The 25,504-nt window shown below is 52.3% G+C and overlaps 8 non-coding genes and 8 pseudogenes across 8 annotated transcripts; all 16 read right to left on the reverse strand.

The window, feature by feature from the left end:
* Positions 1-15,382: 15,382 nt before the first annotated feature.
* Positions 15,383-15,501, reverse strand: LOC148670622 (5S ribosomal RNA). The gene has a single exon (XR_015938528.1). It is a non-coding gene; the product is annotated as a 5S ribosomal RNA (ribosomal RNA).
* Positions 15,502-16,038: 537 nt separating this feature from the next.
* On the reverse strand, positions 16,039-16,157 carry LOC148670623 (5S ribosomal RNA; annotated as a pseudogene).
* Positions 16,158-16,694: 537 nt separating this feature from the next.
* LOC148670624 (5S ribosomal RNA) lies at positions 16,695-16,812 on the reverse strand (annotated as a pseudogene).
* Positions 16,813-17,349: 537 nt separating this feature from the next.
* Positions 17,350-17,468, reverse strand: LOC148670625 (5S ribosomal RNA). Its single transcript, XR_015937817.1, has one exon. It is a non-coding gene; the product is annotated as a 5S ribosomal RNA (ribosomal RNA).
* Positions 17,469-18,005: 537 nt separating this feature from the next.
* Positions 18,006-18,124, reverse strand: LOC148670626 (5S ribosomal RNA). Its single transcript, XR_015937818.1, has one exon. It is a non-coding gene; the product is annotated as a 5S ribosomal RNA (ribosomal RNA).
* A 537-nt stretch (positions 18,125-18,661) lies between these two features.
* LOC148670627 (5S ribosomal RNA) lies at positions 18,662-18,780 on the reverse strand (annotated as a pseudogene).
* Positions 18,781-19,317: 537 nt separating this feature from the next.
* Positions 19,318-19,436, reverse strand: LOC148670628 (5S ribosomal RNA; annotated as a pseudogene).
* Positions 19,437-19,973: 537 nt separating this feature from the next.
* Positions 19,974-20,092, reverse strand: LOC148670629 (5S ribosomal RNA). The gene has a single exon (XR_015937819.1). It is a non-coding gene; the product is annotated as a 5S ribosomal RNA (ribosomal RNA).
* A 537-nt stretch (positions 20,093-20,629) lies between these two features.
* Positions 20,630-20,748, reverse strand: LOC148670630 (5S ribosomal RNA; annotated as a pseudogene).
* Positions 20,749-21,285: 537 nt separating this feature from the next.
* Positions 21,286-21,404, reverse strand: LOC148670631 (5S ribosomal RNA; annotated as a pseudogene).
* A 537-nt stretch (positions 21,405-21,941) lies between these two features.
* LOC148670632 (5S ribosomal RNA) lies at positions 21,942-22,060 on the reverse strand. The gene has a single exon (XR_015938452.1). It is a non-coding gene; the product is annotated as a 5S ribosomal RNA (ribosomal RNA).
* Positions 22,061-22,597: 537 nt separating this feature from the next.
* LOC148670633 (5S ribosomal RNA) lies at positions 22,598-22,716 on the reverse strand (annotated as a pseudogene).
* Positions 22,717-23,252: 536 nt separating this feature from the next.
* LOC148670634 (5S ribosomal RNA) lies at positions 23,253-23,371 on the reverse strand. Its single transcript, XR_015938475.1, has one exon. It is a non-coding gene; the product is annotated as a 5S ribosomal RNA (ribosomal RNA).
* A 537-nt stretch (positions 23,372-23,908) lies between these two features.
* LOC148670635 (5S ribosomal RNA) lies at positions 23,909-24,027 on the reverse strand. Its single transcript, XR_015938472.1, has one exon. It is a non-coding gene; the product is annotated as a 5S ribosomal RNA (ribosomal RNA).
* Positions 24,028-24,563: 536 nt separating this feature from the next.
* On the reverse strand, positions 24,564-24,682 carry LOC148670636 (5S ribosomal RNA). The gene has a single exon (XR_015937268.1). It is a non-coding gene; the product is annotated as a 5S ribosomal RNA (ribosomal RNA).
* Positions 24,683-25,219: 537 nt separating this feature from the next.
* Positions 25,220-25,338, reverse strand: LOC148670637 (5S ribosomal RNA; annotated as a pseudogene).
* Positions 25,339-25,504: the final 166 nt, after the last annotated feature.

The raw sequence follows: 25,504 nt of genomic DNA on the forward strand, positions 1-25,504 counted from the left end.
ACTACATAACAGAAACGGTGGTAAGACGTGCCCAGCGGCCCAGCGCTGAGCTTCGCCAATGCGATTCAGCTGCTTCCAGTGCCTTTATTGGAGTGCGCTGATGGACCGTGCTCTCTCTCCAGAGACCAGCACGCCTGTCATGGACGGAGCAGGAAAGGCAGCGCCACATTCTACAGCCCTCTCCACGCAATCGACGAAATCGGGCTACTGAAGTGGAGAAAATCGCCTCTCCAGAAAGTGCAAATATCATCTTGGAGAGTATAAATCCTATTGCCGAAGGTCAGCCCTGTCTACCAGAGTAACCCTCCCACAGCGATGATCAGCTCGTCTCACACGCGAGAAGTTTCGGTTGGAAACAAGCGCCCCCTCTTCTCGCACGTTCGAGTAGTTTTAATGCGGCTCTTTCGTACACGGTGCTGATCTTTTGGAAAGCAGGAGGCAAAACCGAGTCGAACCGCCTGGGTGAAAACCAGGAACCCTAACCGCTAGACTATATGGCAGCGAACAACCATGCAGTTCCCGGCATCATGCAAGCAAACTACATAAATATGAGAAAACACGCAAGAGAGTTGTCACTCAGAGTGTCGAAGGGTCGATGTATACTGGGGCTCAGTTGAAATGCAACGTCAGGACTTTTCCGAATTATGTCACACGAAGAGAGCACAGCCCTTTCCACCCTGCCGCGTGTGTCTCGGTAACTCGCTGTGATCGTATAGTGGTCAGTACTTTGCGTTGTGGCCGCAACAACCTCGGTTCGAATCCGGCTCACGGCAGAATAGGGGCGTCTGCTTTTACTACTCGCACGAATGAAGGCAAAAAAAAGCCAATCGATGTGAACGAACGGCGCTTTACAGAGGAGTACTGCCTGACTGGATCGTTGATGAACGACAGAGGCCACTCCGACCTCTTCTCGGTTTTCTTCAATGACTTACTAAGGATCTTCTTCACATTCGCCCATGCAGGGGAAGCCAGTTACACCAAAGCAAACGCAGGAAAGTGCATTTCAAGCAGAGACCAGGAGGGACTTGTTTACACCGAGAGTGGTCGGAGAATGGAACAATGCGTCTAGCCCTGTTGCTGGAGCCGATTCTTGATGAGCTCTTGGGCTCACTAAGAGGCCCCCGCTGGATGCCAATCTTTCTGTTGTTCTTGCAGGTCTTGCGCTGCTTTTGAGCCGACAGAGCTCGTCCTGGTCTGTGGGCACAGCCCAATTGCAAATGATCGGCTCCGCGTACAGAAGGAACGTGCGTTTGGAACAAGAGTGCACGAAGGCACCAGAAATACATTGGGAACAAATGACCGGTCGGTCAAGACCTCTGTGAAGTACAGGAGCGTGCAAAACGAGGCTGCTTCAACCCGGTCTCGAACCGGGGATCTTTCGCGTGTTAGGCGAACGTGATAGCCGCTACACTACAGAAACCTGCAGGGACCGCTGCTGGTGTCTCGCTTTCGTTTCGGGCTGAGAAAGGGACGCGTCACTTTAGGCAGGGGGCGCTGGAGAGAGGAACAAAGGGCGCGATGAAACAAGATGCCGAAACCCGGGATCGAACCAGGGACCTTTAGATCTTCCTGAGGAACAGACAGTGAGCCTGTCTCTCAATAATAATAATCCAGTGTGTGATCTCCTATTCAAGCCCAAGCGAAGACAAAGTGAGCCTATCTGTCAATAATAATAATACAGCGTGTGATCTCCTGTCCCAGCCTGAGGAAGAGACAGTGAGCCTGCCTCTCAATAACAAGCCAATGTGTGATCTCCTGTCCCAGCCTGAGGAACAGAGAGTGAGCCTGTCTCTCAATAATAATAATTCAGTGTGGGATCTCTTGTCCCAGTCTGATGAACAGACAGTGAGCCTCTCTCTCAATAATAATAATACAGTGTGTGATCTCCTGTCCCAGCCTGAGGAACAAACAGTGAGCCTGTCTCAAAATAATAATAATACAGTGTGGGATCTCCTGTCCCAGCCTGGGGAACAGAGTGCCAGACTCTCAATAATATTAATAATAATAATACAATGTGATCTACTGTCCCAGATTGAGGAACAGACAGTGAGCCTGTCTCAATAATAATACAGTGTCTGATCTCCTGTCCCAGCCTGAGGAACAGTGAGCCTGTCAATCAATAATAATACAGTATGTGATGTCCTGTCTCAGCTTGAGGAACAGAGAGTAAGCCTGTCTCTCAATAATAATAATACAGTGTGGGATCTCCTGTCCCAGCCTGGGGAACAGTGAGCCAGACTCTCAATAATATTAATAATAATAATACAGTGTGATCTACTGTCCCAGCCTGAGGTACAGTGAGCCTGTCTCTTAATAATAATATAGTGTGTGACCACCTTCTGTGGTCTGTTTCAAATCCGCCCGCGATGAGACACCGAGGAGAAATGAAGAGCCCCAGTCGCGCTAGAAAATCACCCGGGAAAGAGACTTTCAATGTAGGAAAAAAAAGTCGTTAGTAACAGACATAATATGTTTGTTTTGTTTTTTTAATCGCTGCGATGTGTGACTAAGCTCATACGACTAAGAGTTGCCCCCTTTGTCTAGATCTGGTAACCTGCTCGTCGCTGGTGGGCCAGATCGTGTCCCCCGTCACTACACTGGGGCATTAAGACCCACACAGACCGCAGGGTGAGTGCCCCCTGCTGGCCCCACTGAGAGGTCGTATCCCACCTCCTCCGCTCTCTCCGAAAAGCAGTATCGTCAGGCCCTGACATCCCACCCCTGCCACTCCCTGCGTAAAGAAGTGTCGTATGACCCTGACATCACACCCCCACCACTCTCTGCGGAAAGCACTGTTGTATAGCCCTGACACCCAACCCTCCACTCTCTGCATTAAGCACTGTCGTATAGCCCTGACACCCACCCCTCCACTCTTTGAATAAAGCAGTGTCGTCAGGCCCTGACATCCCACCCCCGCCACTGTCTACGTAAAGTAGTATCGTCAGGGCCTGACATCCCACTCCCGCCACTCTCTGTGTAAAGTAGTGTCATATGGCCCTGACACCAATCCCTCCACTCTCTGCATAAAGCAGTGTCTTATGGCCCTGAAACCCTCCCCTCCAATCTCTACATAAAGCAGTGTTGTCAAGCCCTGACATCCCTCCCCCGCCACTCTCTGTGTAAAGCACTGTCGTATGGCCCTGACATCACACCCCCACCACTCTCTGCGTAAAGCACTGCCGTATAACCCTGACACCCACCCCTCCACACTCTGCGTTAAGCAGTGTTGTCAAGCCCTGACATCTCACCCCCACCACTCTCTGTGTAAAGCACTGTTGTATGGCCCTGACATCACACCCCCACCACTCTCTGCGGAAAGCACTGTCGTATAGCCCTGACATCCCACCCCTCCACTCTCTGCGGAAAGCACTGTCGTATAGCCTTGACACCCACCTCTCCACTCTCTGTGTAAAGCAGTGTCATCTAGCCCTGACATCCCACCCCCTCCACTCTCTGAATAAAGAAGTGTCTTATGGCCCTGACACCCACCCCTCCATTCTCTGCATAAAGCAGTGTCGTCAGGCCCTGACATCCCACCCCCTCCACTCTCTGAATAAAGAAGTGTTGTATGGCCCTGACACCCACCCCTCCATTCTCTGCATAAAGCAGTGTCGTCAGGCCCTGACATCCCACCCCTCCACTCTCTGCGTAATGCGGTATCGTCAGGCCTTGACATCCAACCCCCGCCACTCTCTGCGTAAAGCAGACATGTTACAGACATTTACAACAAAGGCATATTATAAAATATTGACATATACTGTAGGCGGCTGGAGCATTATTGGGAGACAGACTCACTGTTCCTCAGGCTGTGACAGGAGATCACATACTGGGCTGCCAGATCAACTGAGTTCCCTCCTCCCTCTTCCAGTAGGATTGGGACCCGTTGTGATTCTGGAAGGTGTGGGAACTCTGGGATTAGATTTCTGAATTTCGGGAAGAATGTTTCTCTAATCCCAGAGTATCTGTCACAGTGCAGTAGGAAGTGCACCTCTGTCTCTATTTCTCCCCGCTGGCAGTGGGAGCACAGCCTGTCCTCTCTGGGCAGCCAGGTCTGCCTGTGTCGCCCAGTTTCTATGGCCAGGTTGTGGTCACTGAGCCTGTACTTCGTCAGGGTCTGTTTCTGTTTGTTAATTTTTATTTTGGTCAAATATTCAGCTAGTGTGTATTGTCTGTTTAAGGTTCTGTAGCATTCCAGTTTATGTTGTGTTTGTGTGTGTCCCAGTGTGTGAGATATTGCTGTTTGATCTGTGCTGTGATGTGGTTGAGTCTGGGTTGTGGTGCTCTAGCAGTGCTGTCCTGAGGCTGGTTAGTGTCGGTGTCACTCACTGCGAGTGTGATCTCAGCAGAGTCTCTGTACTCTTGGGACACTTGACTCACCTGTCTCTCTCTTTCTCTCCCTGTGCTGTCCCTCTCCTGCCCCCTCTCTCCCTCCTCGGACTCCAGCTGGAGGAGGTCCAATCACCACCTCCTGTGAGACAGAAGAAAAATAAGGTGGGTAATGCTCTGATCCTCTCTTTACTCCTGTCCAGTGTCCAGTCAGTGTCCAGTCAGTGTGTCTGTATGAACCCCCCTCTCTCTCAGTGCAGTGTTCATGTACTGGAGTGTCCAGTCATGTGTCTGTATGAACCCCTCTCTCTCTCTCAGTGCAGTGTTCATGTCCTGGAGTGTCCAGTCCGACTCTTAACGTGACACTCCTGTCTCTGCTTCAGAAGCGCTGGTGCGTCTTTTTAAACTCCCTGAGCTGCGTGTCAGTGGAGAGAGATGATCAGGACGAGCCGATGGAGGCGGCGGAGACCGTGGGTCAGGAGAGGAAGAGCGAGGGAGAGGAGGAGCAGGTGAACAGACAGGGGGGCGCTGCCCGGTAGTGTCTGTGATTCAAGGAGGAGTCTCCTCTTGCTGTTTGATGTCATGGTGACGTCTGTGTCTGTGTCCCTCACACCTGCAATAACAATATTCTTTCCAGGTTCCTTTCCTGGTTCTGTGCCAGCTAAGATCTGGACTGGACTGGACTGGACTGGACTGGAGCTGAGGGACGCCAGACTGGACTGCACTGAAGCTGAGGGGCCCCAGACTGGACTGGACAGGAGCTGAGGGACACCAGACTGGACTGGACTGGAGCCTAGGGACACCAGACTGGACTGGACCGGAGCTGAGAGACACCAGACTGGACTGGACTGGAGCTGAGGGGCCCCAGAGTGGACTGGACCGGAGCTGAGAGACACCAGACTGGACTGGACTGGAGCTGAGGGACCCCAGACTGTGCTGGACCGAAGCTGAGGGACCCCAGTCTGTGCTGGGCCAAAGCTGAGGGACACCAGACTGTGCTGGACCGAAGCTGAGGGACCCCAGTCTGTGCTAGACCAAAGCTGAGGGACCCCAGTCTGGACTGCACTGGAGCTGAGGGACACCAGGTTGGACTGGAGCTGAGGGGCCCCAGACTGGACTGGATTGAAGCTGAGGGGCCCCATTCTGGACTGGACTGAAGCTGAGGGGCCCCAGACTGGACTAAAGCTGAGGGGCCCCAAACTGGACTGGACTGAAGCTGAGGTACCCCAGACCCCAGTCTGGACTGAAGCTTGTAATTTTTGTTCTTTTGTTAAGCATCAATAAAAAATTAAAAAAAAAAATCTGTTTAGGGGGACACTGGACTGTAAACAGGCGCCATCCTTCGGATGAGACGTCAAACCAAGGTCCTGACTCTCTGTGCTCATTAACAATCCTGGGATGTTTCTGGAGAAGAGTAGGGGTGTTACCCCAGTATCCTGGCCTGATTCCCCCCCTGGTCTTGACCCATCATGGCCTCCTAATCACCCTCCTCTCTGAACTGGCTCCATCCCTCTGCTCTCCTCCCCACAGGATCCCCCTGACCTGGGAAGAGCTCTGAGTGGAGAGTCCAGACGAATTAATTATTATTATTATTCGTGCTGCACTGGGCTTCAGTCCTGGCAGTGAGAGGGGGACTCTGTGATCAGTACAGATACTTATGACTGTATAATAATACACGATAGAAATGGAAAACAGGGTAGCGCTGTAGTCTCTTCGAAACGTTTTGAACTGCCAGAAGAAGTTTTCACATCCCGGACTCGTGAAGGTACAGGTCTTCTCCCATCGTCCGGAGCAAGGTGTATGGTGTCCTGGTGATTTCTTCCGTTTTGAACGGAGTTTAATGTTAAGTTTGTAATTTATTAGAGAGAGGCACTGAACATCCTGTGATGGACTGGTGTCCTGTCCGGGGTGTGTGAGTGTGTGTGTGTCCTGTGATGGACTGCTGTCCTGTCCAGGAGGTGTGAGTGTGTGTGTGTGTCCTGTGATGGACTGCTGTCCTGTCCAGGGTGTGTGAGTGTGTGTGTGTCCTGTGATGGACTGGTGTCCTGTCCAGGGTGTGTGTGTGTACTGTGATGGACTGGTATCCTGTGAAGGACTGGTGTCCTGTCCAGGGTGTATGTGTGTCCTGTGATGGACTGGTGGATCACAATATTAATTCTCCTCCTTGATTCCCTCCTTCATCGCCAGAGTGAAAGCGGGACACGGCAGTAAAAGCTCAGCCCTGCGGGTGGTGGTCCTCTCGGCCACACGGGGGCGCTGTGGCTCCACGGGGGGGGGGGGGGGGTTATGTTCAAGTCCCGCTGGGAATCGCACCGACGCGGCGGAGTTCGTGAACGTCCCAGACACCAAGAAAACGAGAGAGAGAAAAAAGGTCGTTTTCGGGGTTCAAGAAGCAACCCCGAGATTCAGGGAGTTTTCCCGCTGAGCTTACTCTGCCGAAAACACGCAGGTTTTATTTTTTTCCCGTGCCCCCCCTCACACAGGCCGTTTCTGTAGCGTGAAGTTGTGTTTTTTTGCACGGCAGTCGGTGAGGGGCGAAATTGTATTTATTTTTTTCCCACGGTCTGAAACAGAAACGGCCGGGTGGTGTTGTAGAGAGGTCTACGTGCCTGGTTTTCCTCGTCTCCGAAGCCCGTTTTTTTGGGGGGGGGTCGTGAGGTCCCACGCAGCGCTCGGAAAAGAAAATGCCGTCTCTTTTCCCCGCAGGACGGGGGGAACCCGTGTTTTTTGGACGTGGCGTGGCCCGAAATTTCCGCCCTTGGCCGCTAGAGGGGTGTGGAGGTTGGTCTTTCTTTGACTTGGGGGTAGGGGAGGTACTAATTTCACTGAACCCCACCCCACGGAAACCCGTGTTGGACGTGGGGGTGCTGAATGCGCCCTCGACGTGATTTTGTCTTTAAATTCAAGTGCAGCTTTTGTAACGCTTGGGCCGGAAATAGCTGGACCCGTTTCCCCTGCCTGTCCGAGGTGGGAACTACCGGGGTCGTACAGGGACACCCGGCTGGCCGCCGAGAGTTGGAAAAATAAAATGTCCACCTAAAAAAAAAACAACCGCGAAAAATGTCGGCCATTTTTGTTTCGCGGCCGAGCCGTGAGTGCGTCGGGGGCGACGTCACGGGGGCGTCACAATGAGCCGCCTGACGTCACAGAGCGGCGGATTCTAGCGGGGGGCGGCGCCGGAGCCCCGTGAGCTCAGAGGAGTGAAGAGCGAGGAGGAGGAAAGGACTATATAGCGCTTTCTAAACACGTGTTTCTTCCAAAAAAGATTCGCGGGTTACTTCGACTTCAATCAAATAATAGTTTCAGCTTCAGATTCACTCTGAAGTATCCCCGTGAAATCGGTAAGTCAGTTAAAAATGCCGCTGTCGAGAAATAACAAAATAAGTTGAGAAATAAGTTGTTTTTTTTTCCCGTTACTCCACTCTTATGGGTGTGATCGTGCTGTAAAAAGATATTGAGAGGAGGTGCACCTCTACACAGAGAGTGGTGGGGGTGGGGAACAAGCTGCCCAGCCCTGTGGTTGAAGCCGATACCCTGGCTTTTCTCCAGACACAGCTGGGTGAGTTCCTCCAGTCAGGACAGGAGGCTCTACTGTACAAAGAGAGTGGCGGGGGTGTGGAACAAAGCCGATACCCTGGCTTCTCTCCAGACACAGCTGGGTGAGCTCCTCCAGTCAGGACAGGAGGGTCTACTGTACACAGAGAGTGGCGGGGGTAGGGAACAAGCCGCCCAGCTGTGTGGCTCCGCCCCCTCCCCTCCCCTCTGTGACTCTGCTTGTCTCGGCAGGACGATTCACCAACAGAGATGCCGCACGGCCGTGCGCGGTCGCAGCAGGACCCGGGCCCAGCGAGGCATCGTAAGTCCACCCCTCCCGCCCGCCGTCCAGCGTCCAGCGTCCAGCCCTCCTCCGACTGACCTCTCCACCCCCAGCAGAGCTCGCTGTATTATAATAATAATAATAATAAACTTCACTGATAGAGCACCTTTCACACAAATAGCAGCGCAAAGCGCTTGACAGACCAGGTCTCACGGTAACACCTCCAGACGAGGAGAGACACTTTCAGTGGTGATCTTGACTGAGGACACGCCTCGGCTCAAGAGACAGGGTCGCGGGTCCGAGGAACACCAAGCTCCAGGTCCATTATGGCCTTCTGAGAGCACAGATTGCCTCTGGACGTCCCAGACTCTTCCTGAACACACTGTAAAGACTCACCTGTCCACACTCTCACTGGACACACTGTCCAGACTCTTACTGGACACACTGTACACACTCGCCTGTCCACACTCTTACTGGACACACTGTCCAGACTCTTACTGGACACACTGTACACACTCACCTGTCCAGACTCTCACTGGACACACTGTACACACTCACCTGTCCAGACTCTCACTGGACACACTGTCCACACTCACCTGTCCACACTCTTACTGGACACACTGTCCAGACTCTTACTGGACACACTGTAGAGACTCACCTGTCCAGACTCTTACTGGATACACTGTACACACTCACCTGTCCAGACTCTTACTGGACACACTGTCCACACTCACCTGTCCACACTCTTACTGGACACACTGTCCAGACTCTTACTGGACACACTGTACACACTCGCCTGTCCACACTCTTACTGGACACACTGTCCACACTCACCTGTCCACACTCTCACTGGACACACTGTCCACACTCACCTGTCCAGACTCTTACTTAACACACTGTACACACTCACCTGTCCACACTCTCACTGGACACACTGTAGAGACTGCCCAAGGCCCCTAGTCTCGAAACGACTGGGCTGGGCTATGTGGTCAGAGCTGTCTCGGAGATGGGCTGTTTGGCGTCTTCACAGGTCACACCGGTCAGGCCGAACCTGGACTGGCAGCGGGAGAGGTCCCGGCCCAAGTCCCGGTGCTTTTCCGTAAGTCTGACCCGGTCGCCTTCCGCGAGACTGGACCGGCCGTCCTGTGGTGGGCCCGGTGCCCCACATCTACCCTACAGCTCCCCCACTGACCCCTAAACTCCCAATACCCTGCAGCTCCCCACTCTGACCCCTAAACTCCCGATACCCTACAGCTCCCCACACTGACCCCTAAACTCCCGATACCCTACAGCTCCCCACACTGACCCCTAAACTCCCGATACCCTACAGCTCCCCACACTGACCCCTAAACTCCCGAAACCCTACAGCTCCCCACTCTGACCCCCACAGTCCTGATGGCCGAGAGGTCTCTGCTTGCTGTAGTGATTGAGTGAGCTCTGTGGACCTGACCTCTGTCTTGTGTCCTCGTTTCCAGCGTCTCCTAGTGGTCCGGCATTTCACACAACCTGAAGGTGAGATCTGGGGAGGAGACAGAGCACCCCCTAACACCCCTGAGCTGGGTTACAGGGTAAGACAGCTTCTTACTGTTGGACACACCTGTCCACACTCTTACTGGACACACTGGACACACTCGCCTGTCCAGACTCTTACTGGACACACTGGACACACTCACCTGTCCAGACTCTTACTGTCCACACTCACCTGTCCACACTCTCACTGGACACACCGTCCACACTCACCTGTCAGCACTCTCACTGGACACACTGTCCACACTCACCTGTCCAGACTCTTACTTAACACACTGTCCACACTCACCTGTCCACACTCTCACTGGACACACCGTCCACACTCACCTGTCAGCACTCTCACTGGACACACTGTCCACACTCACCTGTCCAGACTCTTACTTAACACACTGTCCACACTCACCTGTCCAGACTCTCACTGGACACACTGTAGAGACTCACCTGTCCAGACTCTTACTGGACACACTGTCCAGACTCACACTGTCCACACTCACCTGTCCAGACTCTCACTGGACACACTGTACACTCTCACCTGTCCACACTCTCACTGGACACACTGTACACACTCACCTGTCCGGACTCTTACTGGACACACTGTACACACTCACCTGTCCAGACTCTTACTGGACACACTGTACACACTCACCTGTCCAGGCGTAGTCTCTGCTCCTCATCCCCCCTGCGTTGTGTCTCCCCCTCTCCCCGCTGGACAGAATCCTGTGGTGTCTTCTTGTCTCCCCGAGCTCGTCCAGAAGCTGGAGAGGGCGGCCAAGCTGCAGCTGGAGCTCCCGGGCTCGCCCGGCTCGTTCCGCTCGGTGTCCCCCCCCTCTTCGCCCGAGAGCCCCCTCCGCTCCCCGCCCCTGGCCCCCCCCTCCGGCCCCCTCAGGCCCCTGCCCGCCCCGCCCCGCCGTCCCCCCTTCCTCCCCACCATGCCCCTCGAGCCCCCACTGCTGCCCGGGGCGGTGCCCCTGCCCCTGCCCCTGCCCCCGCCCGTCCTGCCCCCCATCGCCCGCCCGGCCCCGCCAGGCCCCGCCTGGGGCTCCCCAGTGCGGAGGGCAAGGAGAGACGCTGAGATGTCTGACGAGGCAAGTGGGGCAGAGTATGTCCGTCTGTCCGTCCATCTGTCTGTCGGTCCATCTGTCCGTCTGTCCATCTGTCCGTCTGTCCTTCTGTCCTTTTCTCTGTCCTGTCCTTCTGTTCTTTTCTCTGTCCATCTGTCCTTCTGTCCATCTGTCTTTCTGTCCTTTTCTGTCTTTCTGTCCATCATTCTATCTATCCTTTTCTCTGTCCATCTGTCCTTCTGTCCATCTGTCTTTCTGTCCTTTTCTCTGTCTTTTTGTCCATCTGTACTTCTCTCTTTCTGTCTTTCTGTCCTTCTTTCTGAGTCTCTCTTTTTCTCTGTGTCTGTCCCTCTCTCCCTGTCTCTCTCCCTGTGTCTTTCCATGTCTCCCTGCTCTCTGTCTGTCCTGCGTTGTCCCAGCTGGGTCTCTCTCCCTGTGTCTCTCCGTGTGTCTCCCTGCCTGTCTCTCTGTCTGTCCTGCGTTGTCCCAGCTAGGTCTCCCTCCCTCCTCTCTCTCTCCGTGTGTCTCCCTGCTCTCTGTCTGTCCTGCGTTGTCCCAGCTCGGTCTCTCTCCCTGTGTCTCTCCGTGTGTCTCCCTGTCTGTCTCTCTGTCTGTACTGCGTTGTCCCAGCTGGGCCTGTCTCCTCTGCTCTCTGCCTTCAGCTCTGTTCGCCGATGTCCCGCCAGCCCGTCTCTCTCTCAGTCTGTCTCTTGACTTGCAGGAGGAAGAGGAGGTGGAGACAGCTCCTCCGGCAGGAGAGAGGAAGGAGGTCAGTGCTGGTCCCACCCTGCCCCCTGTCCTGTCTGTGGTGGAGTTTTGCCGTCTTGTCTGTCCCTGGGTCTCAGTGTCTCTCTCTCTTTCAGCCCTGTCTGTCAGTGTCTCTCTCGGCCTGCTGTCTGCCTGTCCCTGCCTCTCTGTCTCTCTCTCTTTCAGCCCTGTCTGTCAGTGTCTCTCTCCTCCTCCTCTCTGTCCTCAGTGTGTCTCTCTCCTCCTCTCTGTCCTGTGGTGTCCAGTGGGTCAGTATTAGTGGGCTACACCCAGGCTCACTCACTGCGAGTGTGATCTCAGCAGAGTCTGTGCTCTTGGGACACTTGACTCACCTGTCTCTCTCTTTCTCTCCCTGTGCTGTCCCTCTCCTGCCCCCTCTCTCCCTCCTCGGACTCCAGCTGGAGGAGGTCCAATCACCACCTCCTGTGAGACAGAAGAAAAAGAAGGTGGGTAATGCTCTGATCCTCTCTTTACTCCTGTCTAGTGTCCAGTCAGTGTGTCTGTATGAACCCCTCTCTCTCTCAGTGCAGTGTTCATGTACTGGAGTGTCCAGTCAGTGTGTCTGTATGAACCCCTCTCTCTCTCAGTGCAGTGTTCATGTACTGGAATGTCCAGTCAGTGTGTCTGTATGAACCCCTCTCTCTCTCAGTGCAGTGTTCATGTCCTGGAGTGTCCAGTCAGTTTGTGTGTATGAACCCCTCTCTCTCTCAGTGCAGTGTTCATGTCCTGGAGTGTCCAGTCAGTTTGTGTGTATGAACCCCTCTCTCTCTCAGTGCAGTGTTCATGTCCTGGAGTGTCCAGTCAGTGAGTCTGTATGAACCCCTCTCTCTCAGTGCAGTGTTCATGTCCTGGAGTGTCCAGTCAGTGTGTCTGTATGAACCCCTCTCTCTCTCAGTGCAGTGTTCATGTCCTGGAGTGTCCAGTAAGTATGTCTGTATGAACCTCTCTCTCTCTCTCTCTCAGTGCAGTGTTCATGTCCTGGAGTGTCCAGTCAGTGTGTCTGTATGAACCCCTCTCTCTCTCAGTGCAGTGTTCATGTACTGGAGTGTCCAGTCCGACTCTTAACGTGACTCTCCTGTCTCTCCTGAAACGTTTTGAACTGCCAGAAGACGTTTTCACAACCTGGACTCGTGAAGGTACAGGTCTTCTCCCATCGTCCGGAGTAAGGTGAGAGATCACCCCCTCGGGGCGCAGTATCCCCGATGCACCCCCCCACCACCACCCAAAACGACACACACTTCTGTGACGATTGGGAGACCCCTGTTCGACCAGCCCCCGCGGTGGAGGAAACGACCCGCTGGAACACGCAGACTCCACACAGAAGGGTCACCTCGGCATTTATTCCAACAGCAAAACAACACCAGAGAGAAACGGTCTCCGAAAGATAAGCGCACACCGGGAAAAACACGACGGGGTCATTACAAATGGGAATAGGAGTTCTTTTTTTTCTTTTCCGGACATCAGTTGTATAGTGTCCTGGTGATTTCTCCCGTTTCGAACGGAGTTTAATGTCGCGTTTCTACTTTATTAGAGAGAGGCACTGAACGTGACATCCACCCAGTATTACTAATAGGTTGATAAATATAAATGTTCTTTTTCCCCCCGTATTATACCTCGCGAAATATAACGATGGCCAACTCCTTAAGTCGAAATTTAAACCCTTATCAGCTACAAGACAGTCCGTCAGCATCGCCGCGGCCCGAAGCGCGACCTTCGGTATGACGTTGGCGGAAAAGGGGGTAGGGTAAGTACGTCACAGCCGGGGGAAGCCCCTATCACGTGAGAGGGGTGCGGCGGGCGACGAGCCCCCGGGGGCGAAGAGAAGTTGATTTGCGTGGGGTGTGGAAACACTACACGACCGGGCAAGCGAGCCGTTTTTTTTTTGTTTTGTTTTTTCCAGAACATCAGAACAACCGCAGAGATGACCATCGATCCACCTCTGGACGTTTCCTTTTTTGTCCTCTTTGGCCTCCAAAATAAAATAAAAAACTGGGTGGATGGTACCAAGCCTGGACACCCATGAGACACTGGCTGCCTCAGAAGACTCTCACGGAGGGCACACTGTCCCTAACCCGGGTCCAGAAGAAACTACAGTGATCTATAATTCCTGCGCCTCGGAAGGGTTTATGACGTCTATGTCCGGCGCCCGCGCCCGTAGACCGGCGGTTCGGCGTCGCGCTCCGCAGCTCGAGCTTCGGTGCGAGGCAGGGCGGGAGGGAGTCGATGTGGCCTCGGCGCCATCTTTGCTGGTGAGTCAATTGTGACCGTTGCGGTACAATAAACCATCAATAAACCTTTTCCCACCCCGTTCAGTATTTCTGTCGCGGCCCACGTCCCTTACAATCGACAAACTATAAAAAAACAGTAGCCCTTCGCAACATTACACGCCATTTTTTTATTTTAAACGTCCGCTAGATACGCAGGTGGCTCGATACCTGTCTTATCCTCGCCGGCGTCTTTATACCGGCAAGTGAATTTTATTTGGGGTCCCTCAGAATTGTGACAGAAATGTCAGTGAACCACAATAAAAAACGAAACTTTTTTTTTAAAGGCGGTGAATGGATTTTCTGAGTAACCGTGTAGCGACTAACGTAAGGAAAAAACAGTTGTCTTTCCCTACGAAGACGTTTTGGTACAGGACTTTCTTTAAATATCAGTTGTGCATAGCGTTTTACAAAAAGTTGATGATGATCTTGGAGATAATTGCAAAGGAAAATTAAGATAACTACCAAAACATTACGTGTGAAACGACAGGACAGAACTTTGAACCCACAAAGAAACAAAGGTATGAAATATTGCCTCGTCATGGGGGGTTGATAATTGGAGTAAGTGTTTCTAATTTTCGTAAAGAAATGTATATTATGGGAGTCACACGTGAGATTTAGTGTATATACGTTTCATATTGTGCATATATACGGGGTTAAAAAGTGGAATGAGTGTGATTATAAACTCGTGTGTCCTATAATCAGATAATTTTTGAACAAGCTTTGATTAGACAGGTGAAAAACAACATCAGATCCTTTTTTTTAATATATTTTCACGTCTGAATATCAGCTTCTCCCCTCTGGCCAACATTTCAGGGCTCCCAGGTGTAGATCCCAAATTGAAACAAATATTAATTTGTTACCCAGTTAAACAGTTAATAGAAGTGAGTGACCAGGGTAAATAAAGGTTGGTCAGTGTAAACTGTTTATTCTGGACCAGACTTCGTCATGTGTGATATGTCATGACTTCTTATATTAAGTTTTAACTTTATATTTAGTTCTACATGTGTTATAGATGCGATGTGTGTCCATAAAAAGGTTTCTCCAGGGGAAAATCAAGTTCGTTTTAAAACCGTGTTTCCTTTTTAGGGTACGTTTGCATTCCAAGTGTGGGGTTTTTGCCTTTTTATCATATTTTGGATGTGAATCCGTGGTATTTTTGCTGAGACAAGTTACCTTTCTTATACGCGGAGGGATCTGCTCGTGAGATGTCCGCTAGGTCCATTTCTGAGCTCAGTATAAGGTGTAGAAAGCATGACTGTCATCATAACCCGCCTCTCACCCAGGTGTGGAATAATGTTGTGACTATTGCTTCAGCAATAACATGCTGATTGCATGTTTCTAGATGGGTATAACAGAGATCTCAACTACTGAGGGGCCTTATTAATAAAGTCTCCACAGCCGAAGCGCTGTGTCTCTTTTCAGCTGGCGATAAACCTTTCCTCGATCCTTTGCGGACTTGTTAAACTGTTCATGATCAGAATAAAAAAGGCTCACGCTAATACACAAGCACCCGTGTCTCGCCAAAGCTGACAAATAAACAGACGGACAAGCCGCACTGCACGTGTGAACAGGGGAATGAGCGAGCGAGCGGGGATAGGGCGCCTCCTGCGCTTAAAAGCTTACAGCACCTGGTATTCCCAGGCGGTCTCCCATCCAAGTACTAACCAGGCCCATCCCTGTTTAGCTTCCGAGATCAGACGAGATCAGGCATGCTCAAGGGGGTGTGGCCGTAAGCGAGAGCAAGGCTCGCTGGCACCCTTCTTATTGAGAGGACAGCTCCGTCACCTCTTTTACGACGCTGCTTTTTTTCCCTTGCGTTTTTCTCTTCTTCCCACGTTCTCTCTCTTCACTGCCTTCGTCCCCGCTCTATTTCACTTCAGCCTTTCACTCTTGCTTCCTTCCAATGAGGACGGAGCTGCGGGAGAAAGGGCGCTATAGAGGATCGCTGTGGAGAGCTGCTGCTGTGCTTTGACATCTGAGCTCTGTGGAAAACGATCTCAATACAATTCTGAAAAACGCGACTCTCCGAACGCCAGCCGAACAAGTCTCCACAGCCGAAGCGCTGTGTCTCTTTTCAGCTGGCGATAAACCTTTCCTCGATCCTTTGCGGACTTGTTAAACTGTTCCTGATCAGAATAAAAAACGCTCACGCTAATACACAAGCACCCGTGTCTCGCCAAAGCTGACAAATAAACAGACGGACAAGCCGCACTGCACGTGTGAACAGGGGAATGAGCGAGCGAGCGGGGATAGGGCGCCTCCTGCGCTTAAAAGCTTACAGCACCTGGTATTCCCAGGCGGTCTCCCATCCAAGCACTAACCAGGCCCATCCCTGTTTAGCTTCCGAGATCAGACGAGATCAGGCGTGCTCAAGGGGGTGTGGCCGTAAGCGAGAGCAATGCTCGCTGGCACCCTTCTTATTGAGAGGACAGCTCCGTCACCTCTTTTACGACGCTGCTTTTTTTCCCTTGCATTTTTCTCTTCTTCCCACGTTCTCTCTCTTCACTGCCTTCGTCCCCGCTCTATTTCACTTCAGCCTTTCACTCTTGCTTCCTTCCAATGAGAACGGAGCTGCGGGTGAAAGGGCGCTATAGAGGATCGCTGTGGAGAGCTGCTGCTGTGCTTTGACATCTGAGCTCTGTGGAAAACGATCTCAATACAATTCTGAAAAACGCGACTCTCCGAACGCCAGCCGAACAAGTCTCCACAGCCGAATCGCTGTGTCTCTTTTCAGCTGGGGATAAACCTTTCCTCGATCCTTTGCGGACTTGTTAAACTGTTCATGATCAGAATAAAAAACGCTCACGCTAATACACAAGCACCCGTGTCTCGCCAAAGCTGACAAATAAACAGAGGGACAAGCCGCACTGCACGTGTGAACAGGGGAATGAGCGAGCGAGCGGGGATAGGGCGCCTCCTGCGCTTAAAAGCTTACAGCACCTGGTATTCCCAGGCGGTCTCCCATCCAAGTACTAACCAGGCCCATCCCTGTTTAGCTTCCGAGATCAGACGAGATCAGGCGTGCTCAAGGGTTGTGGCCGTAAGTGAGAGCAAGGCTCGCTGGCACCCTTCTTATTGAGAGGACAGCTCCGTCACCTCTTTTACGACGCTGCTTTTTTTCCCTTGCGTTTTTCTCTTCTTCCCACGTTCTCTCTCTTCACTGCCTTCGTCCCCACTCTATTTCACTTCAGCCTTTCACTCTTGCTTCCTTCCAATGAGAACGGAGCTGCGGGAGAAAGGGCGCTATAGAGGATCGCTGTGGAGAGCTGCTGCTGTGCTTTGACATCTGAGCTCTGTGGAAAACGATCTCAATACAATTCTGAAAAACGCGACTCTCCGAACGCCAGCCGAACAAGTCTCCACAGCCGAATCGCTGTGTCTCTTTTCAGCTGGGGATAAACCTTTCCTCGATCCTTTGCGGACTTGTTAAACTGTTCATGATCAGAATAAAAAACGCTCACGCTAATACACAAGCACCCGTGTCTCGCCAAAGCTGACAAATAAACAGAGGGACAAGCCGCACTGCACGTGTGAACAGGGGAATGAGCGAGCGAGCGGGGATAGGGCGCCTCCTGCGCTTAAAAGCTTACAGCACCTGGTATTCCCAGGCGGTCTCCCATCCAAGTACTAACCAGGCCCATCCCTGTTTAGCTTCCGAGATCAGACGAGATCAGGCGTGCTCAAGGGGGTGTGGCCGTAAGCGAGAGCAAGGCCCGCTGGCACCCTTCTTATTGAGAGGACAGCTCCGTCACCTCTTTTACGACGCTGCTTTTTTTCCCTTGCGTTTTTCTCTTCTTCCCACGTTCTCTCTCTTCACTGCCTTCGTCCCCGCTCTATTTCACTTCAGCCTTTCACTCTTGCTTCCTTCCAATGAGGACGGAGCTGCGGGAGAAAGGGCGCTATAGAGGATCGCTGTGGAGAGCTGCTGCTGTGCTTTGACATCTGAGCTCTGTGGAAAACGATCTCAATACAATTCTGAAAAACGCGACTCTCCGAACGCCAGCCGAACAAGTCTCCACAGCCAAAGCGCTGTGTCTCTTTTCAGCTGGCGATAAACCTTTCCTCGATCCTTTGCGGACTTGTTAAACTGTTCATGATCAGAATAAAAAACACTAACGCTAATACACAAGCACCCGTGTCTCGCCAAAGCTGACAAATAAACAGAGGGACAAGCCGCACTGCACGTGTGAACAGGGGAATGAGCGAGCGAGCGGGGATAGGGCGCCTCCTGCGCTTAAAAGCTTACAGCACCTGGTATTCCCAGGCGGTCTCCCATCCAAGTACTAACCAGGCCCATCCCTGTTTAGCTTCCGAGATCAGACGAGATCAGGCGTGCTCAAGGGGGTGTGGCCGTAAGCGAGAGCAAGGCTCGCTGGCACCCTTCTTATTGAGAGGACAGCTCCGTCACCTCTTTTACGACGCTGCTTTTTTTCCCTTGCGTTTTTCTCTTCTTCCCACGTTCTCTCTCTTCACTGCCTTCGTCCCCGCTCTATTTCACTTCAGCCTTTCACTCTTGCTTCCTTCCAATGAGAACGGAGCTGCGGGTGAAAGGGCGCTATAGAGGATCGCTGTGGAGAGCTGCTGCTGTGCTTTGACATCTGAGCTCTGTGGAAAACGATCTCAATACAATTCTGAAAAACGCGACTCTCCGAACGCCAGCCAAACAAGTCTCCACAGCCGAAACGCTGTGTCTCTTTTCAGCTGGCGATAAACCTTTCCTCGATCCTTTGCGGACTTGTAAAACTGTTCCTGATCAGAATAAAAAACGCTCACGCTAATACACAAGCACCCGTGTCTCGCCAAAGCTGACAAATAAACAGACGGACAAGCCGCACTGCACGTGTGAACAGGGGAATGAGCGAGCGAGTGGGGATAGGGCGCCTCCTGCGCTTAAAAGCTTACAGCACCTGGTATTCCCAGGCGGTCTCCCATCCAAGCACTAACCAGGCCCATCCCTGTTTAGCTTCCGAGATCAGACGAGATCAGGCATGCTCAAGGGGGTGTGGCCGTAAGCGAGAGCAAGGCTCGCTGGCACCCTTCTTATTGAGAGGACAGCTCCGTCACCTCTTTTACGACGCTGCTTTTTTTCCCTTGCGTTTTTCTCTTCTTCCCACGTTCTCTCTCTTCACTGCCTTCGTCCCCGCTCTATTTCACTTCAGCCTTTCACTCTTGCTTCCTTCCAATGAGGACGGAGCTGCGGGAGAAAGGGCGCTATAGAGGATCGCTGTGGAGAGCTGCTGCTGTGCTTTGACATCTGAGCTCTGTGGAAAACGATCTCAATACAATTCTGAAAAACGCGACTCTCCGAACGCCAGCCGAACAAGTCTCCACAGCCGAAGCGCTGTGTCTCTTTTCAGCTGGCGATAAACCTTTCCTCGATCCTTTGCGGACTTGTTAAACTGTTCCTGATCAGAATAAAAAACGCTCACGCTAATACACAAGCACCCGTGTCTCGCCAAAGCTGACAAATAAACAGACGGACAAGCCGCACTGCACGTGTGAACAGGGGAATGAGCGAGCGAGCGGGGATAGGGCGCCTCCTGCGCTTAAAAGCTTACAGCACCTGGTATTCCCAGGCGGTCTCCCATCCAAGCACTAACCAGGCCCATCCCTGTTTAGCTTCCGAGATCAGACGAGATCAGGCGTGCTCAAGGGGGTGTGGCCGTAAGCGAGAGCAATGCTCGCTGGCACCCTTCTTATTGAGAGGACAGCTCCGTCACCTCTTTTACGACGCTGCTTTTTTTCCCTTGCATTTTTCTCTTCTTCCCACGTTCTCTCTCTTCACTGCCTTCGTCCCCGCTCTATTTCACTTCAGCCTTTCACTCTTGCTTCCTTCCAATGAGAACGGAGCTGCGGGTGAAAGGGCGCTATAGAGGATCGCTGTGGAGAGCTGCTGCTGTGCTTTGACATCTGAGCTCTGTGGAAAACGATCTCAATACAATTCTGAAAAACGCGACTCTCCGAACGCCAGCCGAACAAGTCTCCACAGCCGAATCGCTGTGTCTCTTTTCAGCTGGGGATAAACCTTTCCTCGATCCTTTGCGGACTTGTTAAACTGTTCATGATCAGAATAAAAAACGCTCACGCTAATACACAAGCACCCGTGTCTCGCCAAAGCTGACAAATAAACAGAGGGACAAGCCGCACTGCACGTGTGAACAGGGGAATGAGCGAGCGAGCGGGGATAGGGCGCCTCCTGCGCTTAAAAGCTTACAGCACCTGGTATTCCCAGGCGGTCTCCCATCCAAGTACTAACCAGGCCCATCCCTGTTTAGCTTCCGAGATCAGACGAGATCAGGCGTGCTCAAGGGGGTGTGGCCGTAAGCGAGAGCAAGGCTCGCTGGCACCCTTCTTATTGAGAGGACAGCTCCGTCACCTCTTTTACGACGCTGCTTTTTTTCCCTTGCGTTTTTCTCTTCTTCCCACGTTCTCTCTCTTCACTGCCTTCGTCCCCGCTCTATTTCACTTCAGCCTTTCACTCTTGCTTCCTTCCAATGAGGACGGAGCTGCGGGAGAAAGGGCGCTATAGAGGATCGCTGTGGAGAGCTGCTGCTGTGCTTTGACATCTGAGCTCTGTGGAAAACGATCTCAATACAATTCTGAAAAACGCGACTCTCCGAACGCCAGCCGAACAAGTCTCCACAGCCGAAGCGCTGTGTCTCTTTTCAGCTGGCGATAAACCTTTCCTCGATCCTTTGCGGACTTGTTAAACTGTTCATGATCAGAATAAAAAACGCTCACGCTAATACACAAGCACCCGTGTCTCGCCAAAGCTGACAAATAAACAGACGGACAAGCCGCACTGCACGTGTGAACAGGGGAATGAGCGAGCGAGCGGGGATAGGGCGCCTCCTGCGCTTAAAAGCTTTCAGCACCTGGTATTCCCAGGCGGTCTCCCATCCAAGCACTAACCAGGCCCATCCCTGTTTAGCTTCCGAGATCAGACGAGATCAGGCATGCTCAAGGGGGTGTGGCCGTAAGCGAGAGCAAGGCTCGCTGGCACCCTACTTATTGAGAGGACAGCTCCGTCACCTCTTTTACGACGCTGCTTTTTTTCCCTTGCGTTTTTCTCTTCTTCCCACGTTCTCTCTCTTCACTGCCTTCATCCCCGCTCTATTTCACTTCAGCCTTTCACTCTTGCTTCCTTCCAATGAGGACGGAGCTGCGGGAGAAAGGGCGCTATAGAGGATCGCTGTGGAGAGCTGCTGCTGTGCTTTGACATCTGAGCTCTGTGGAAAACGATCTCAATACAATTCTGAAAAACGCGACTCTCCGAACGCCAGCCGAACAAGTCACCACAGCCGAAGTGCTGTGTCTCTTTTCAGCTGGCGATAAACCTTTCCTCGATCCTTTGCGGACTTGTAAAACTGTTCCTGATCAGAATAAAAAACGCTCACGCTAATACACAGGCACCCGTGTCTCGCCAACGCTGACAAATAAACAGACGGACAAGCCGCACTGCACGTGTGAACAGGGGAATGAGCGAGCGAGCGGGGATAGGGCGCCTCCTGCGCTTAAAAGCTTACAGCAAATGGTATTCCCAGGCGGTCTCCCATCCAAGTACTAACCAGGCCCATCCCTGTTTAGCTTCCGAGATCAGACGAGATCAGGCGTGCTCAAGGGGGTGTGGCCGTAAGCGAGAGCAAGGCTCGCTGGCACCCTTCTTATTGAGAGGACAGCTCCGTCACCTCTTTTACGACGCTGCTTTTTTTCCCTTGCGTTTTTCTCTTCTTCCCACATTCTCTCTCTTCACTGCCTTCGTCCCCGCTCTATTTCACTTCAGCCTTTCACTCTTGCTTCCTTCCAATGAGAACGGAGCTGCGGGAGAAAGGGCGCTATAGAGGATCGCTGTGGAGAGCTGCTGCTGTGCTTTGACATCTGAGCTCTGTGGAAAACGATCTCAATACAATTCTGAAAAACGCGACTCTCCGAACGCCAGCCGAACAAGTCTCCACAGCCAAAGCGCTGTGTCTCTTTTCAGCTGGCGATAAACCTTTCCTCGATCCTTTGTGGACTTGTAAAACTGTTCCTGATCAGAATAAAAAACGCTCACGCTAATACACAAGCACCCGTGTCTCGCCATAGCTGACAAATAAACAGACGGACAAGCCGCACTGCACGTGTGAACAGGGGAATGAGCGAGCGAGCGGGGATAGGGCGCCTCCTGCGCTTAAAAGCTTACAGCACCTGGTATTCCCAGGCGGTCTCCCATCCAAGTACTAGCCAGGCCCATCCCTGTTTAGCTTCTGAGATCAAACAAGATCAGGTGTGCTCAAGGGGGTGTGGCCGTAAGCGAGAGCAAGGCTCGCTGGCACCCTTCTTATTGAGAGGACAGCTCCGTCACCTCTTTTACGACGCTGCTTTTTTTCCCTTGCGTTTTTCTCTTCTTCCCACGTTCTCTCTCTTCACTGCCTTCATCCCCGCTCTATTTCACTTCAGCCTTTCACTCTTGCTTCCTTCCAATGAGGGCGGAGCTGCGGGAGAAAGGGCGCTATAGAGGATCGCTGTGGAGAGCTGCTGCTGTGCTTTGACATCTGAGCTCTGTGGAAAACGATCTCAATACAATTCTGAAAAACGCGACTCTCCGAACGCCAGCCGAACAAGTCACCACAGCCGAAGCGCTGTGTCTCTTTTCAGCTGGCGATAAACCTTTCCTCGATCCTTTGCGGACTTGTAAAACTGTTCCTGATCAGAATAAAAAACGCTCACGCTAATACACAGGCACCCGTGTCTCGCCAACGCTGACAAATAAACAGACGGACAAGCCGCACTGCACGTGTGAACAGGGGAATGAGCGAGCGAGCGGGGATAGGGCGCCTCCTGCGCTTAAAAGCTTACAGCAAATGGTATTCCCAGGCGGTCTCCCATCCAAGTACTAACCAGGCCCATCCCTGTTTAGCTTCCGAGATCAGACGAGATCAGGCGTGCTCAAGGGGGTGTGGCCGTAAGCGAGAGCAAGGCCCGCTGGCACCCTTCTTATTGAGAGGACAGCTCCGTCACCTCTTTTACGACGCTGCTTTTTTTCCCTTGCATTTTTCTCTTCTTCCCACGTTCTCTCTCTTCACTGCCTTCGTCCCGCTCTATTTCACTTCAGCCTTTCACTCTTGCTTCCTTCCAATGAGGACGGAGCTGCGGGAGAAAGGGCGCTATAGAGGATCGCTGTGGAGAGCTGCTGCTGTGCTTTGACATCTGAGCTCTGTGGAAAACGATCTCAATACAATTCTGAAAAACGCGACTCTCCGAACGCCAGCCGAACAAGTCTCCACAGCCGAAGCGTTGTGTCTCTTTTCAGCTGGCGATAAACCTTTCCTCGATCCTTTGCGGACTTGTAAAACTGTTCATGATCAGAATAAAAAACGCTCACGCTAATACACAAGCACCCGTGTCTCGCCAAAGCTGACAAATAAACAGACGGACAAGCCGCACTGCACGTGTGAACAGGGGAATGAGCGATCGAGCCGGGATAGGGCGCCTCCTGCGCTTAAAAGCTTACAGCACCTGGTATTCCCAGGCGGTCTCCCATCCAAGTACTAACCAGGCCCAACCATGTTTAGCTTCCGAGATCAGACGAGATCAGGCATGCTCAAGGGGGTGTGGCCGTAAGCGAGAGCAAGGCTCGCTGGCACCCTTCTTATTGAGAGGACAGCTCCGTCACCTCTTTTACGACGCTGCTTTTTTTCCCTTGCGTTTTTCTCTTCTTCCCACGTTCTCTCTCTTCACTGCCTTCGTCCCCGCTCTATTTCACTTCAGCCTCTCACTCTTGCTTCCTTCCAATGAGGACGGAGCTGCGGGAGAAAGGGCGCTATAGAGGATCGCTGTGGAGAGCTGCTGCTGTGCTTTGACATCTGAGCTCTGTGGAAAACGATCTCAATACAATTCTGAAAAACGCGACTCTCCGAACGCCAGCCGAACAAGTCTCCACAGCCGAAGCGCTGTGTCTCTTTTCAGCTGGCGATAAACCTTTCCTCGATCCTTTGCGGACTTGTAAAACTGTTCATGATCAGAATAAAAAACGCTCACGCTATTACACAAGCACCCGTGTCTCGCCAAAGCTGACAAATAAACAGAAGGACAAGCTGCACTGCACGTGTTAACAGGGGAATGAGCGAGCGAGCGGGGATAGGGCGCTTCCTGCGCTTAAAAGCTTACAGCACCTGGTATTCCCAGGCGGTCTCCCATCCAAGTACTAACCAGGCCCATCCCTGTTTAACTTCCGAGATCAGACAAGATCAGGCGTGCTCAAGGGGGTGTGGCCGTAAGCGAGAGCAAGGCTCGCTGGCACCCTTCTTATTGACAGGACAGCTCCGTCAACTCTTTTACGATGCTGCTTTTTTCCCTTGCGTTTTTCTCTTCTTCCCATGTTCTCTTTCTTCACTGCCTTCGTCCCAGCTCTATTTCACTTCAGCCTTTCACTCTTGCTTCCTTCCAATGAGGATGGAGTAGCGGGAGAAAGGGCGCTATAGAAGATCGCTGTGGAGAGCTGCTGCTGTGCTTTGACATCTGAGCTCTGTGGAAAACGATCTCAATACAATTCTGAAAAACGCGACTCTCCGAACGCCAGCCGAACAAGTCTCCGCAGCCGAAGCGCTGTGTCTCTTTTCAGCTGGTGATAAACCTTTCCTCGATCTTTTGCGGACTTGTAAAACTCTTCCTGATCAGAATAAAAAACGCTCACGCTAATACACAAGCACCCGTGTCTCGCCAAAGCTGACAAATAAACAGACGGACAAGCCGCACTGCACGTGTGAACAGGGGAATGAGCGAGCGAGCGGGGATAGGGCGCCTCCTGCGCTTAAAAGCTTACAGCACCTGGTATTCCCAGGGGGTCTCCCATCCAAGTACTAACCAGGCCCATCCCTGTTTAGCTTCCGAGATCAGACGAGATCAGGCGTGCTCAAGGGGGTGTGGCCGTAAGCGAGAGCAAGGCTCGCTGGCACCCTTCTTATTGAGAGGACAGCTCCGTCACCTCTTTTACGACGCTGCTTTTTTTCCCTTGCGTTTTTCTCTTCTTCCCACGTTCTCTCTCTTCACTGCCTTCATCCCCGCTCTATTTCACTTCAGCCTTTCACTCTTGCTTCCTTCCAATGAGGGCGGAGCTGCGGGAGAAAGGGCGCTATAGAGGATCGCTGTGGAGAGCTGCTGCTGTGCTTTGACATCTGAGCTCTGTGGAAAACGATCTCAATACAATTCTGAAAAACGCGACTCTCCGAACGCCAGCCGAACAAGTCACCACAGCCGAAGCGCTGTGTCTCTTTTCAGCTGGCGATAAACCTTTCCTCGATCCTTTGCGGACTTGTAAAACTGTTCCTGATCAGAATAAAAAACGCTCACGCTAATACACAGGCACCCGTGTCTCGCCAACGCTGACAAATAAACAGACGGACAAGCCGCACTGCACGTGTGAACAGGGGAATGAGCGAGCGAGCGGGGATAGGGCGCCTCCTGCGCTTAAAAGCTTACAGCAAATGGTATTCCCAGGCGGTCTCCCATCCAAGTACTAACCAGGCCCATCCCTGTTTAGCTTCCGAGATCAGACGAGATCAGGCGTGCTCAAGGGGGTGTGGCCGTAAGCGAGAGCAAGGCCCGCTGGCACCCTTCTTATTGAGAGGACAGCTCCGTCACCTCTTTTACGACGCTGCTTTTTTTCCCTTGCATTTTTCTCTTCTTCCCACGTTCTCTCTCTTCACTGCCTTCGTCCCGCTCTATTTCACTTCAGCCTTTCACTCTTGCTTCCTTCC

The sequence above is a fragment of the Lepisosteus platostomus genome, chromosome 5 (genome assembly GCF_059453375.1).
Source record: "Lepisosteus platostomus isolate fLepPlt1 chromosome 5, fLepPlt1.hap1, whole genome shotgun sequence".
In the NCBI taxonomy this organism is placed as follows: domain Eukaryota; kingdom Metazoa; phylum Chordata; class Actinopteri; order Semionotiformes; family Lepisosteidae; genus Lepisosteus; species Lepisosteus platostomus.